This window comes from Micropterus salmoides, unplaced genomic scaffold (genome assembly GCF_014851395.1).
Source record: "Micropterus salmoides isolate LMB-PRFRI ecotype aquatic unplaced genomic scaffold, ASM1485139v1 Ms_hic_scaffold_2, whole genome shotgun sequence".
NCBI classification, from domain to species: domain Eukaryota; kingdom Metazoa; phylum Chordata; class Actinopteri; order Centrarchiformes; family Centrarchidae; genus Micropterus; species Micropterus salmoides.
This window is the reverse complement of record NW_024041150.1, coordinates 41,883,535-41,895,837: the sequence shown is the minus strand read 5'-3', so window position 1 is coordinate 41,895,837 and position 12,303 is coordinate 41,883,535.

Sequence of the window (12,303 nt, the reverse complement as noted above, 5' to 3'; positions counted from 1 at the left end):
TGTTCAGTATTATTTAACATTATTATAGCTGAAGGTCCAGGAAGATTGTACCCTTACAAACAGGAGATATAACACAGACCAGCTTGTTTCAATTTGAGACTTTTACTTTTGAAAGAGACAAGAAAGAACAGTTCAGTTGTGCTAAAGCTTTCTTTTCATCACACATTCACTCTGCTCGTATTAAAGAGACAGAGACAATCCAGCTGCTGTTTATGTCATGCGCATGTGCAAGCTAGCAGTCATGTCATTCAAACATAAAAAGATTTTACAAGAAGAGACAGGTGTGACAGCCCCTGTGTGATCCAGTGAGGCCACTCTGTGGGAGTGATGCCTCACTGTTGTTAACCATCTTTGTTCTGTTGAGGTGATAACAGATCAGATGCACCTGGGACCTGTGAGCCAGTGCAGTTAAAGCTCCACCGGGTCAAACTACATTCTCATCTCTGTTCTCTGCAATCCAGACGTCAACCATGGCCTGATCACCCCGACTGCCACATCTTGCTTTGGGTTTATTTACATTACAGAAACACACCTTTAACATTTAAATAGTTATTTTTAGTTCACTCTTTTGTTAAATAAATCACTTTTTGATCATTTACGCTGCCTCGTTCCCTCTTTTGTCATGGCCCTTGAACCAAGTTGTAACAAAATGGGGGCTCATGCCGGTCTTAGTATTTGGGCAATTTGATAAGATATGGGATCAGTGTGGCCATAGTATTGTTGTAGCCTGGTAAGTAAATATATACGAAAATATGATTTCAGTCTGTTGTTCGTGTAGAAATGTGGTAGCTTGATAAAATGTGGGCTCATTCATCTTGGTAAGGCAACAACAAACTGTGAGCTCATGTAGCTTGTTACTGTGCTTGGTACATATGTATTGCAGCTTGTTGAGCTGATCCTTGGTAGTGTTGTGGCAAACGTGGGTGAAGCTTTTAGCTTGGGAGTATGTTTGTGGTTTTAGGAGGGTTGCTAGTGTGCTAGTTGCTCTTCCAAGCCAGCGGTCATTAGTGCATAAATACCCACAACAAGTAGCTGCATGAAGACTAGGGATGAGTTAGTTAGTTATGTTGATCTAGATAGCGGGGAAACTCCATATCGGGTGAGGGTTAGTGCGCATGAGGAAGCTGCACTTGCTTTCTTGCTGGGTCTGTTGCTGTAGTTTGAAATGCCAGTAGTTTGTTGTAATGGTAGATTGTGATGCATTTATTGCAGCTCCGTCTGAAGAGGCGTTGTACTAAGGAGCAGCTGCTGAAGATTGCAGACCACTTCTCGGTCGTGGTAGGTGACAAATGCCTTAAAGAGAACATTAGGGTAGCTAAGTCTGAGTTGAGGGAGAAAGGGGTGTTTTCTGTCAACGTGGAAGATGATTCTCCAGTCTCCACGGCTTCCTCTGGTGCGCTTATTCAGACTCAGGGCTTAACATTTGAACAACAAAAGGAAGTGGTGTTGATTTAGCTTGAGCATGACAAATGTAAACATGAGTTGTTTAAAAGGAATTAAAAAGCAGATTGAGGTGGAGAGGATTTGCCAAGAACTAGAGCAGGCATTTGGTGTCGATCGGCCATTCTTGTTAATTTTTTTTTTTTGCAAAAATTTGTTAGTATATAATTGCGACATTTTTTGTTGGATCAAAATTTCCTCTACAAACTTTCAGCAGCTTGGTCAATTGGACGTGCAGCTTCGGAGGAGTTAATTAAAATAGTTTTTTCAGTTTTCGCGATGTAGCGAAAAAAAGTTTAGGCGTAAATGGGCGTGGCCTATACCACGAGATTCAGCTCGACCCCCGAACGCATGGATATAAGGTTTTTGATATCCGCCGTCGTATATGTGAGTTCTAAGCCCAAACGCAGGAGAGGGACGAGAAAGCACAAGACTACGGGACAGGGAAGTCAAAATACTAACATGCATTAATGGGAGGAGGTTGCATACAGAGGGAGAGAAAGGGGAGGAGAGAGGAGCTCAGTGCATCATGGGAAGTCACCGGCAGTCTAGGCCTATAGCAGCATAACGGATGGTTCAGGACTCACCTGGGCCCCGTTTCAGGAAGCAGGATTAGTGAAAATTCTGAGTATGTTAGGCCTGAGATGAGGGAAACTCTGGGTTGGCCAGCCAGACCTTCTGACCTTTGTAGTGAGGCGCGATGGATCTTCGGCGGTCCACAGCCCCTTTGTAAGCCATGGAGTTGCGAAGGAGAACCTGATGAGCCCTGGTCCAAGTCCTGCGACTTCGCCACACCAAAGCTTGGGCCGAGGGGACCCCCACCTCTCTCTCCAGGGCAGGGAATAGGGGTGGTTGATAACCATTGGCACACTGGAATGAAGTCAGGCCCGTGGAGGCACATGGCAGGGTGTTGTGTGCATATTCCACCCAAATAAGATATTTACTCCAGCTGGAGGGTTTGTGAGAAGCCATACATCGCAGGCCGGTCTCCAGCTCATGACTGAGCCGCTCAGCTTGACCGTTAGTTTGTGGGTGGTATCCCGAGGACAAGCTACCTGTAGCGCCCAACAACCTACAGAAAGCCTTCCAGAACCTGGAGATAAACTGCAGGCCCCACTGGGAATCACTGGGAAGTCCGTGCAACCTGAACACATGGGATAACATATCTGCCGTTTCATTGGCAGACGGGAGTTTAGCCAACGGAATGAAATGTACCATCTTGGAAAATCTGTCAACAACAGTCAGGATTGTTGTGTTACCTTCAGAGGGGGGAAGTCCCGTAACAAAGTCCAGGGAGATGTCAGACCAGGACCGAGATGGAACAGGGAGGGGCCTGAGAAGTCCAGCGGGTGGTTGACGAGACACTTTATTTTGTGCACACACAGTACAGGCTGAAACACTTCACTTCCACCTCTATGGAAGGCCACCAAAACCGCTGTTTAACTGCCAACAAAGTCCTTTTGACTCCAGGGTGGCAGGTGAGAACTGAGGCGTGCGCCCAATGTATAACCAGAGACCTTAACTCGGGGGTCACAAACAGATGGTTAGGTATATATATATATATATATATATATGGTTATATATAAAAATTGGCAAATCCCAGGAAGCGCTGCACCTGCTTGCGATTAATCGGCACCGGCCAGTCCTTAACTCACTTTTTCTGGATCCATGCTCATCTCCCCCTCAGCCACCACATACCCCAAAAATGACACCTTGGGGACGTGAAAGTCACATTTCTCGGCCTTCACGGAAAGCTGATGATCTAGGAGGCGCTGGAGCACCCTGCGGACCTGCTGCACATGGGTCTCAAGGTTGGGAGAGAAAATGAGTATGTCATCCAGATACACAAACACACATTCATTCAGCATATCATGTAGGACATCATTCACAAGACACTGAAAAACGGCTTGAGCATTGGTTAGTCCAAACGGCGTCACCAAATACTCATAATGCCTACAAGGAGTGTTAAAGGCAGTATTCGACTCATCCCCCTCCCTGATCCTCACTAGATGGTAAGCATTCCTTAAGTCAAGTTTAGTGAAGATCTTTGCCCCTTGCAACAGTTCAAAAGCTGGGGGGGGGGGCGGCCGTCCTAAGCTGTGGCCTCCAAAGGTTCCAACAGCGAAATGAAGTCCAGGCTCAATTCTCTGGCGAGGGTGATGTCCATAAGATTAGCGTCAGCACCTGAATCCACCAACACCACCTGTGAACGAGGGGGAGAAACAGAGAAAGCGTTACTGTTGGCAAGGTACGAGGAGGACAATTAATAGTAGTTTGGCTCACCATCACCCTCCGTTTCACCGGAGAGCTTTTAGTGGGCAGTGGGCGATGAAGTGGCCGATCTGGGCGCAGTAGATGCAACGACCCTCCCTCATCCTCTTCTCCCTCTCCTCCGGGGAGAGCCGAGCACGTCCCAGTTGCATGGGCTCTTCAGTAGCACGTTCAAGAGTAGAGGATGATGTGGGTGGGGAAGGTAGAGAACAGCTCCAGGTTGGAGGCACGGCCACAGGGAGCCCCCGGTGGCCGGGGGGGGAATGGCTTTCCCCGAACCTCTCCTTCTCGCGCTCAGCCAAGCGCTTGTCAATCTTTATGGCAAGGGTGATGAGGGAATCCAAATCCGCTGGGAGATCCAGTGGTGCCAGTCGATCCTTTACCGAACCATGAAGTCAAACAAGGCGGATGGGTTCCAACCTCTCTCTGCTGCCAAGGTGCGAAAATCCACAGCATAGTCCGGCACTTTCCTTCTGCCCTGACGAAGCTTCATTATTGTTTAAAGGCACGAGTGAAGAGCGGAAAAGAGTAACACAAAGGAGAGTCTCTACCCCATTCAGCTGTGGCCCAAGCCTCGGCTCGTCCAGACAGGTGAGAAATCACGTAAGCAATCTTCGCTCTGTCGGAAGGGTATGAAGCTGATTGCAGTTCGAAATGCAGTCCACACTGAGTCAAAAACACACGACAGTCACATGACTCACCAGAGAAGCCTTCAGGGCGAGATAGCTGAGGGGTGTCCATGCGAACCACAGGCTGAAGAACAGGTGCTTGGGCAGTATTATCAATGGGGGGAGGAACAGGATCCATGATGTGGGCGGTGTGAGTGAAGAAGCTGCCCCTGACTGCAGAGCTTGAATCTGGGAGGTCAGCTGGGCAAGCTGATCACACACGTTAGACTGAATGCTTGCCTGCTGCTCCATAAAACCACGGACCTCCTGGCGGACCGCGGAAAGGTTCTCCTCATTCTGGTGGAGACACTGTGCCTGACTACGCAGGGCTTTCTTCAGGCCAGTTCGTGGCCAGTTCGTACTATCAAGGCTCACACTGGGGTAATGGACTCAAGGTGGTTCACAAAAGACAATTTTATATGACAAGGTTAAAAATTAGCCTCCCTCAGGGTCCTAGTGCCCCACCTCAGTAGGGATTTAAATTATGAAGCAGAGGAAACAACCAGAATCATTATTTTAAGCCAATAAACACAAATTATATTAGTATTATTCTATAATATTTATCAGTGTTCTTGCTTCTCTTTGTTGAGTACTATGTATGAGTAACCCACTTCTAGCCATAGTAACTTTACATGTGGTTAAATAACTTGCAAGGTGTTTGATATTCCATCATGTAAGCAAGGTCTACAGTGATTACAAGGTGTGTTGTTTCATTTCTTTCACATGTTTTACCTGCAGCCTGTGCATAGCAGCAATTTAGCTCATAGACAGACAGCTATTTGTAGCCCACTTTTAGTCAAAATGGTCAAAAATGATTAATAGTGGTTTTTGCACATGAGATGGTTGATATCCCATTATGTTTGCAATGTCAATAATACAAGATATGAAGTGTCATTAAATTGACATGGTCTATCTGTAGCCACGATTTAGCTCTTATTTGGACAGGCTACGTGTAGTCTGCTTTTAGCAGTGGTCTAATATCAACGGCTTGGCTATAGCCCTGTTTCAGATCAAATTGGTTATATGTGGTTTTCACCCATGCAGCTGTTGAGGTGCGTGATATCATATCATCAAATGCAAGTAAACGTTTGAAACATTTAAATTATCTTTATTTTCGCTGTAACGTTCACTGCATTAACTTTAATTTTAATTTAAAACAAAATGCAATTACTATATTCAACCGCTAGATGGCAGCTGTAGCCAATGATGCAGATGTTGAAGATGATGATTACCTTTAATAAAGACAGACAGGGACATGTTAGTAATACTTCTCTAGGGAAGAGACCACCTGTAGTGGCAGTCAGGTCAATATATAATGACAGTTTGTGAGCAAACCTGCTGCAGAACGATCTTCTCTTCTTCCTTCTCAGCGTCTGTAGCAACAACACCAGCTCTTATATACAGTTAATGACGCATCTTAAATAATAATACATTTTATTTGTAATGCACTTTACATTTAAGACAAATCTCAAAGTGCTACAGGTAAGATCATAAAAGCTAGGTAAAAACATCAGTGTAAAATATAGATAAATAGTGCAATGACATTATTGTGCAAGGTTAAAACTCATAAGTTCTGCTAAAAAGAAATGTTTTTAGTCCTTTTTTAAATAGTCTGTGGTGCCCTCAGATGGTCAGGGAGGGCGTTCCAAGTCTGAGGAGCGACAGAGCAGAAGGCACCATGGTGTTGTGTTGGTTGAGCTTAGTTCTGGGGAGTAGGAGGCGGAAGGGATCGTCTTACCAGGAAGTTAATTATCTTGTCACCTCACAAAACCAGAAACTAAAAACACACACACTGAGAAAACACACAACCAAAATACACATTTACCGGTCCAGCTTAAAGGTGTGTTTGCATAATGTTTGTAACGACGAAGCTGTAATAACATGATCACTAAAGAAACATGCAAGATCATTTTGAAGAAGAACTGAAAGTATCAAATGTTATATTTAACAGCCTGCAATTGATCAGAGTTCCTATAATTTAATGTATTAAGAAAATATTCCAATTGACACCAACACTGTTCAGCGGACACAGGATGCAACGAACGTTTGCTCTGCTTATTTGTCTGATCCAGATGTCTGATGACTAATATCCTTAATACGGTCAAAAGATATAGTTATTAATGACCAAGATCTAAAAATGATATCCTAAAAATGTTCCTGCATTATAAAATGTAAGGTGAAGACGTGATTCTCTCTGAATATTTTTTTCTTTTTAAGTATATCAACATTTAAGTATATCATCTTTTATCACACTATCACCAGTTCACACGTAGTTTACTCCTTTGTATTTAAAAAATATTATCCTTCAGTGTCACTGAAAGAGGTGGAAAGAATACCAAAATAAACATTTGATGAACATTTACTTAATTAGAAGTAAAATTACTGATAGAAAACTACTCAAGTAAAAGTAAAAAGTATCTAATTTAAAAGTTACTTAATTACTTTTTTAACCTAATAAAATGACTTGTTTATATTGATTGAATATCTTATTTAGACGTGTACTTATTTAATTAAATTGCAGTCTTTTGCGATTTGATAAGGGAACAAAGCAATATGGCACTTTCACTTTTAGTTTGTTTGATAGATACTTTGCCAAATGACAAAAACGTAGACTTTTTATGTTATAATGAGAAGTTTGAGAATGTTGTTGCTTCATTAAGAAACAGATTAGACTCTGATGGGCCGCACTGGACTGTATATGAAATCATGTCCCTATTTACATTCAAACAGGTGATCATTTTAATGGATATAATAAGCGTTGTAGAATAAATAAGTAGTTACCAGCAAGTTGCCAACCAACATTGAATAAATAAGTAGTTACCAGCAAGTTGCCAACCAACATTGTCACGCACTGATGTCTTTTTGGCTCTTTGGAGCAAAGCATCTATGTAAGATTTAACCACCAATGGATGTAGGCTATTATTTAACTGACCTCTTCATCGGGGGTTCTCAACTACATTTGTTCAAGGGCACAAATTTTTCTAAGCAGACACTGTGGGGCCCAGACTTTCAGAAATAATTGCCATATTATTATTATTTAATATTTTCAACTTTCGCAGTGTGAACAGACTCCTAAAAACATGTTGGGCCTAAATCCATAATGATAAATCTACATAGGCCTGCTAAACTAGAAAATGCTCTCAGACTGCAGCCAAGGAGGCTGTTCACTGAGGAGTGATGGTTAAAATCTGTCATTGTAAATGTAACTCTGATTGGCATTAATTAACCGTTTTTTAATTGTGCATGAGACACCTGTAGTTACTGGTGGTAACAGCAGATGCCTTTTAATACCACAGGGCACAGCTGTCTGGGGCAGCTAAATAAACTATTGTCGGGCAGTTTTTGGTATTTTCCATAATTATGTGAGCACTCACGATCTGACTTCATGCTGCACTAAGCATGAGTCTGCAAACAGCCAAAGTGAAAGGAGTTGGTTACCTGGCTGAGATGGTGGAGGTGTGCAGCCTGTCGCCTGCAGCTCTTTATCTAACAGCTCACTGTGTCTGCTGCTCCTGACTGTTGCATCGTTATAGGGTCATTGAAAATGAAATAAAAAATGACTTACGGAGCATGGATCATACCTCCTTCTCTTAATTTGTGGGCAAATATTTTCTATTAGGAGGTAACAGAGTTTATTTTGACTGTTTGTTTTGGGCTGCTGTCACATGAGCTTTGTTCAACACTTGAAACTGAATCAGGGCATTGTTGGGTGGCAACATCACTGAATAAATAGTGGTAAAATGAAACCTAACTTTAAAAACACTTAACTAGGAACTCTGATATCATCTTCTTTATTTCCTTTAAAGTACTGACAGAGTCAGTAGCGTCGCCTGCTCCCTGAAGAAGTTCCATTCAATTCAGTTTTATTCATGTAGCGCCAATTCACAACAGTTATCTCAGAGCGCTTTTCATATAGAGCAGGTCTAGACCGTACTCTGTGATATTATTTACAGAAACCCAACAATTCCCACCATGAGCTAGCACTAGACGACAGAGACAAGGAAAAACTTTATTTTTTCACAATAGTGCTGGAGGCCAGGGCGATGCCATCACTATCATATACTTTAGATAATGCGTCACGGAGGTGCTTGGGCCCCAGAACAATAACTTCAGTTTAATCTGAGTTTAACATTAGAAAATTACAGGTCATCCAGGTTTTAACATCCTGAAGGCACATTTGGAGTTTAGCTAACTGATTAGTTTCATCTGGTTTGATCGATAGATATAACAGTATTATCTGCATTAGGAGGTCATTAGTAATTTTCACCAGTGCTGTCTCTGTGCTATGATGAGCTCTAAATCCTGACTGAAAATCCTCAAATAAACTATTGCTCTGTAGAAAGTCACACAGCTGTTTAGCAACTGCTTTCTCCAGAACCTTAGAGAGAAATGGAAGGTTAGATATAGGTCTATAGTTGGCTAAAACATCCGGATCAAGTTTGGGCTTTTTCAGAAGAGGTTTAATTACAGCTACTTTAAAGTACTGTGGTACATAGCCTGTTGATAAAGATAGATTGATCATATCTAGTATAGAGGTGCTGACTAAGGGTAAAACATCTTTAAGCAGCCTAGTCGGGATGGGGTCTAAGAGGCAGGTTGATGGTTTAGATGAAGAAATGGGTAAAGATTGATGGAAGCAAAGCAGTCTAAACATATATCTGAGTTTAGAGATAAGTCAGTGCTAGTTGAGGGCAGGTCTTAGTGAATTTTGTTTCTATAAGTTATAATTTTATCATTAAAGAAGCTCATGAAGTCATTACTACTGAGAGCTATGGGAATACTTGGCTCAATAGAGCTGTGACTCTCTGTCAGCCTGGCTACAGTGCTGAAAAGAAACCTGGGGTTGTTCCTATTGTCCCTATTAATGATGAGTAGTACGCTGCTCTGGCCTTCTTATAAGTTTAAGTTTAAGACTATCTTGCAGAATTAATCGCGAATTTTCCAGATTGGTGGACGTACTGGTTTCAAGGGAAATGACAAGGGAAACTGGACTTGGTTGGAGGACATACAGGAATTAGTTAGAGACAGCAGCCCAGGCGTCAGGCTAGCAGATATAGGAAATCTTACAAGAATGTTTACAAGAACTAACTGGCTCCACAGATTAGAGTACAACTCATGGATAGTGAGAGAGTCTAAACATCAGATAGATTTGTTGTTTTAGGTTAAAGCCAGCTAAAGATGACCTAATAGAAAAACCTACGGGCACTAGGGGGAAGACAAAGATCCTTCAATTTACATTACATTTACATTTACTCATTTGGCAGACGCTTTTATCCAAAGCGACTTACATTTGAGGAACAACATAGATTCAGATTTGGTGTTGTATGCTGGCACTGTGTCTCCTCGGCCGGGCTCAATAAACACTGCTATGTTAAGTCTTCATCAGTCTCCGAAACTTCTTCACACCTGAACCTGGCTTACAATATTTTTCTTCAACAACCTACTCTGGAGATCTGAAGTTCCAGCTAGTGTTGTAGTCAAGACCGCCCAAACCGAGACCAAGTCAAGACCAAGACCAGAGTTTATCGAGACCGAGACAAGACCAAGACTTTTAGGGGCTGAGAGCAGTCGAGACCAAGACCGAGGGAGGATAAGACGAAGACCAGTTCCCTGCATTGCATGGCATGCAATAAATTGTGGAACGAGATCATAGGTACTTCTCAAAGTGATCTGAAAGATCCACATTCCCATTAAAACACCCACATACAAACAGTAAGAGCTGAAATCAATGTAAGCATCACAGGGTTAATAAAATCCAGAGTCCTCAATGTCCGATACCGAGACAAGACCGAGTACAAAGGCGGTCGAGTCCGAGACGAGGCCAAGACCATCAAAAAGTGGTCTCGAGTACTACAACACTAGTTCCAGGTGACAACAAATCTCCAGGTGACACTTGCTGACAATGGGGGTAGTCAGATCATTCTGAGTCTAAGATCTCTGCAGCGCGCGTTAGCCCCGGATGTTTTTGAAAAGCCCCGGATCTCGGATCGTTTTTTAAAAATCAAACAACAAAAGGCCGAAACATTGTTATTGTTATTATTCATTCTCATTCATTCTCCTGCAAATTAGCAGGAGAATAAGATGATCCAGCTGTAGCTCTGTGTCTGTCCGCTCTGTTCCACCTGAAGCTGTGAGCTGCACTTTATCAGAGGTGCTGAAATTAACTTGTGTGGATTTGTGGTGAGGTTAATCACCTGATAGGCAGAGGAGGCATTATACATATTTCATTTCAAAATCTATGTTTTGTCCCCCCCCCCCCCCCCCCTTTCCTAATGTAAAGTTTTATTTCACATAACCTTCCTGGCCCAGGCGACTTCGGAGCTGGCTCATATAGGAGGTTTACTAAGGTGTGTGACTAAGTGGAGTGTGTGAGTCAATCACTCACGCACTTCACATCAGTTGCAGACAAAATGTATAGAAATGTTGCTCGAGGCCGGTACAGCTTTTCTTTTGTGCTGCTTTTACTTCTAGCTGAAGGCAGCAGTGATGAGTCTGCAGCAGGGGTGGGTGCATCTAATGTAGGCCTACTTTTAATTTCACTACATTTTCCATTCATACCTTTTATAACTTCACCAGCTTCATTAACCGAAATGAGCTCATCCAGGCTGTGTGCGCAGTTATGCAGTAAAGCGCTGGTCGGGCGCTTGTCACAGTCACAGAGCTGGGCAGATTTGGGCAAACATTTAGAAAATCTGGCAAATATCTTTTCAGTTTAAGCTTTATGTTCTACTAATACAACTGAAATCTAGTGAGTGCATACCATGGCACTGCAGCCTGCGTCGCTCTATCACGAGCCAGCAAGTGAAATACTTTCACTTCCCATTAAGGGCGCATTAAAAGCGTCTTGGTCTCTGCAGGGCAAATGAAGACTACACACTGTAACATCTATGTCAGACGATCACTGCATTGATTGAGATTTATTAAAAGTGTCTTGTTGTTGAACAGAGCATCGCTTTGGACATTAGCCCGTTTCTTTTCTTTAATACACATCGGTTACTATCTGTTTTATAACGATGGCCGACTGTGAGTCCATAATGTCGCCGGTGAAAGTAATCTTTCACTCAGCAGCTACCAGCTGTTTAACTTTTCAGATGGAGAGAGAGAGAGAGAGAGAGAGAGAGAGAGAGAGAGAGAGAGAGCTACATCTCCCTAATAAAAGGCACAGGTAACAAAAGTTGGCTGCAGCAAACGTGATATTTTAAAGTGATCTTATAAACACCTTTATGGAGATTTAAAAAGGAATATTTTAATGGTCTGATTAAAAAAATAAACTCATCAAGTTGCCTAGTCTAGACATTTTTACTCTGATAGCCTATCTTGACCTTTCCTCATGTGGACACATAGGGACTGTGATCCTGCACAACAAAACATGAAGAATTAAATCCCCACACTACCATGGATAGTAGTGGTGCAACAGGTTGCAGAATCCGTGGCATGGATCCCTTCCACACGGTGCAGCATGCAGGTGGATTGATTACAAAGTTTATTATGATTTATCCTGTTTGACCTCTCAAAATATCCTTTATTCTGGAAATGTCAGAGAACCCAGTTAGATTCTGAATTTGCAGAACTTTGAACATGAGAAACCTGCTGAAACACAGAAGCTATTAAAGTCCAGGAGTTTCTAACTGTATTAAAATTATTTTATTTATTATTGATGACGTAAAAAGGTGCCACGTGTACATTTAAAGTGGTTACCACAATCAGTCACGCCTGCATGTGTGTTGATTCAGCAGTGATGATATTAAAGTTGATCTACAGGAGAAACATATCTGAAAGCAACCCAGAATGCCTGAGAGCTGCTCTGCATTATATTCTGGTACAGTTTTAGATTTTAAATTGTTTTATTAAACCTTTATTAAACCAGAAAAACTATTTTTCCAAGAGTGTCCTGGCCAAGAAGGCAGTAGTACAATTGCACAAT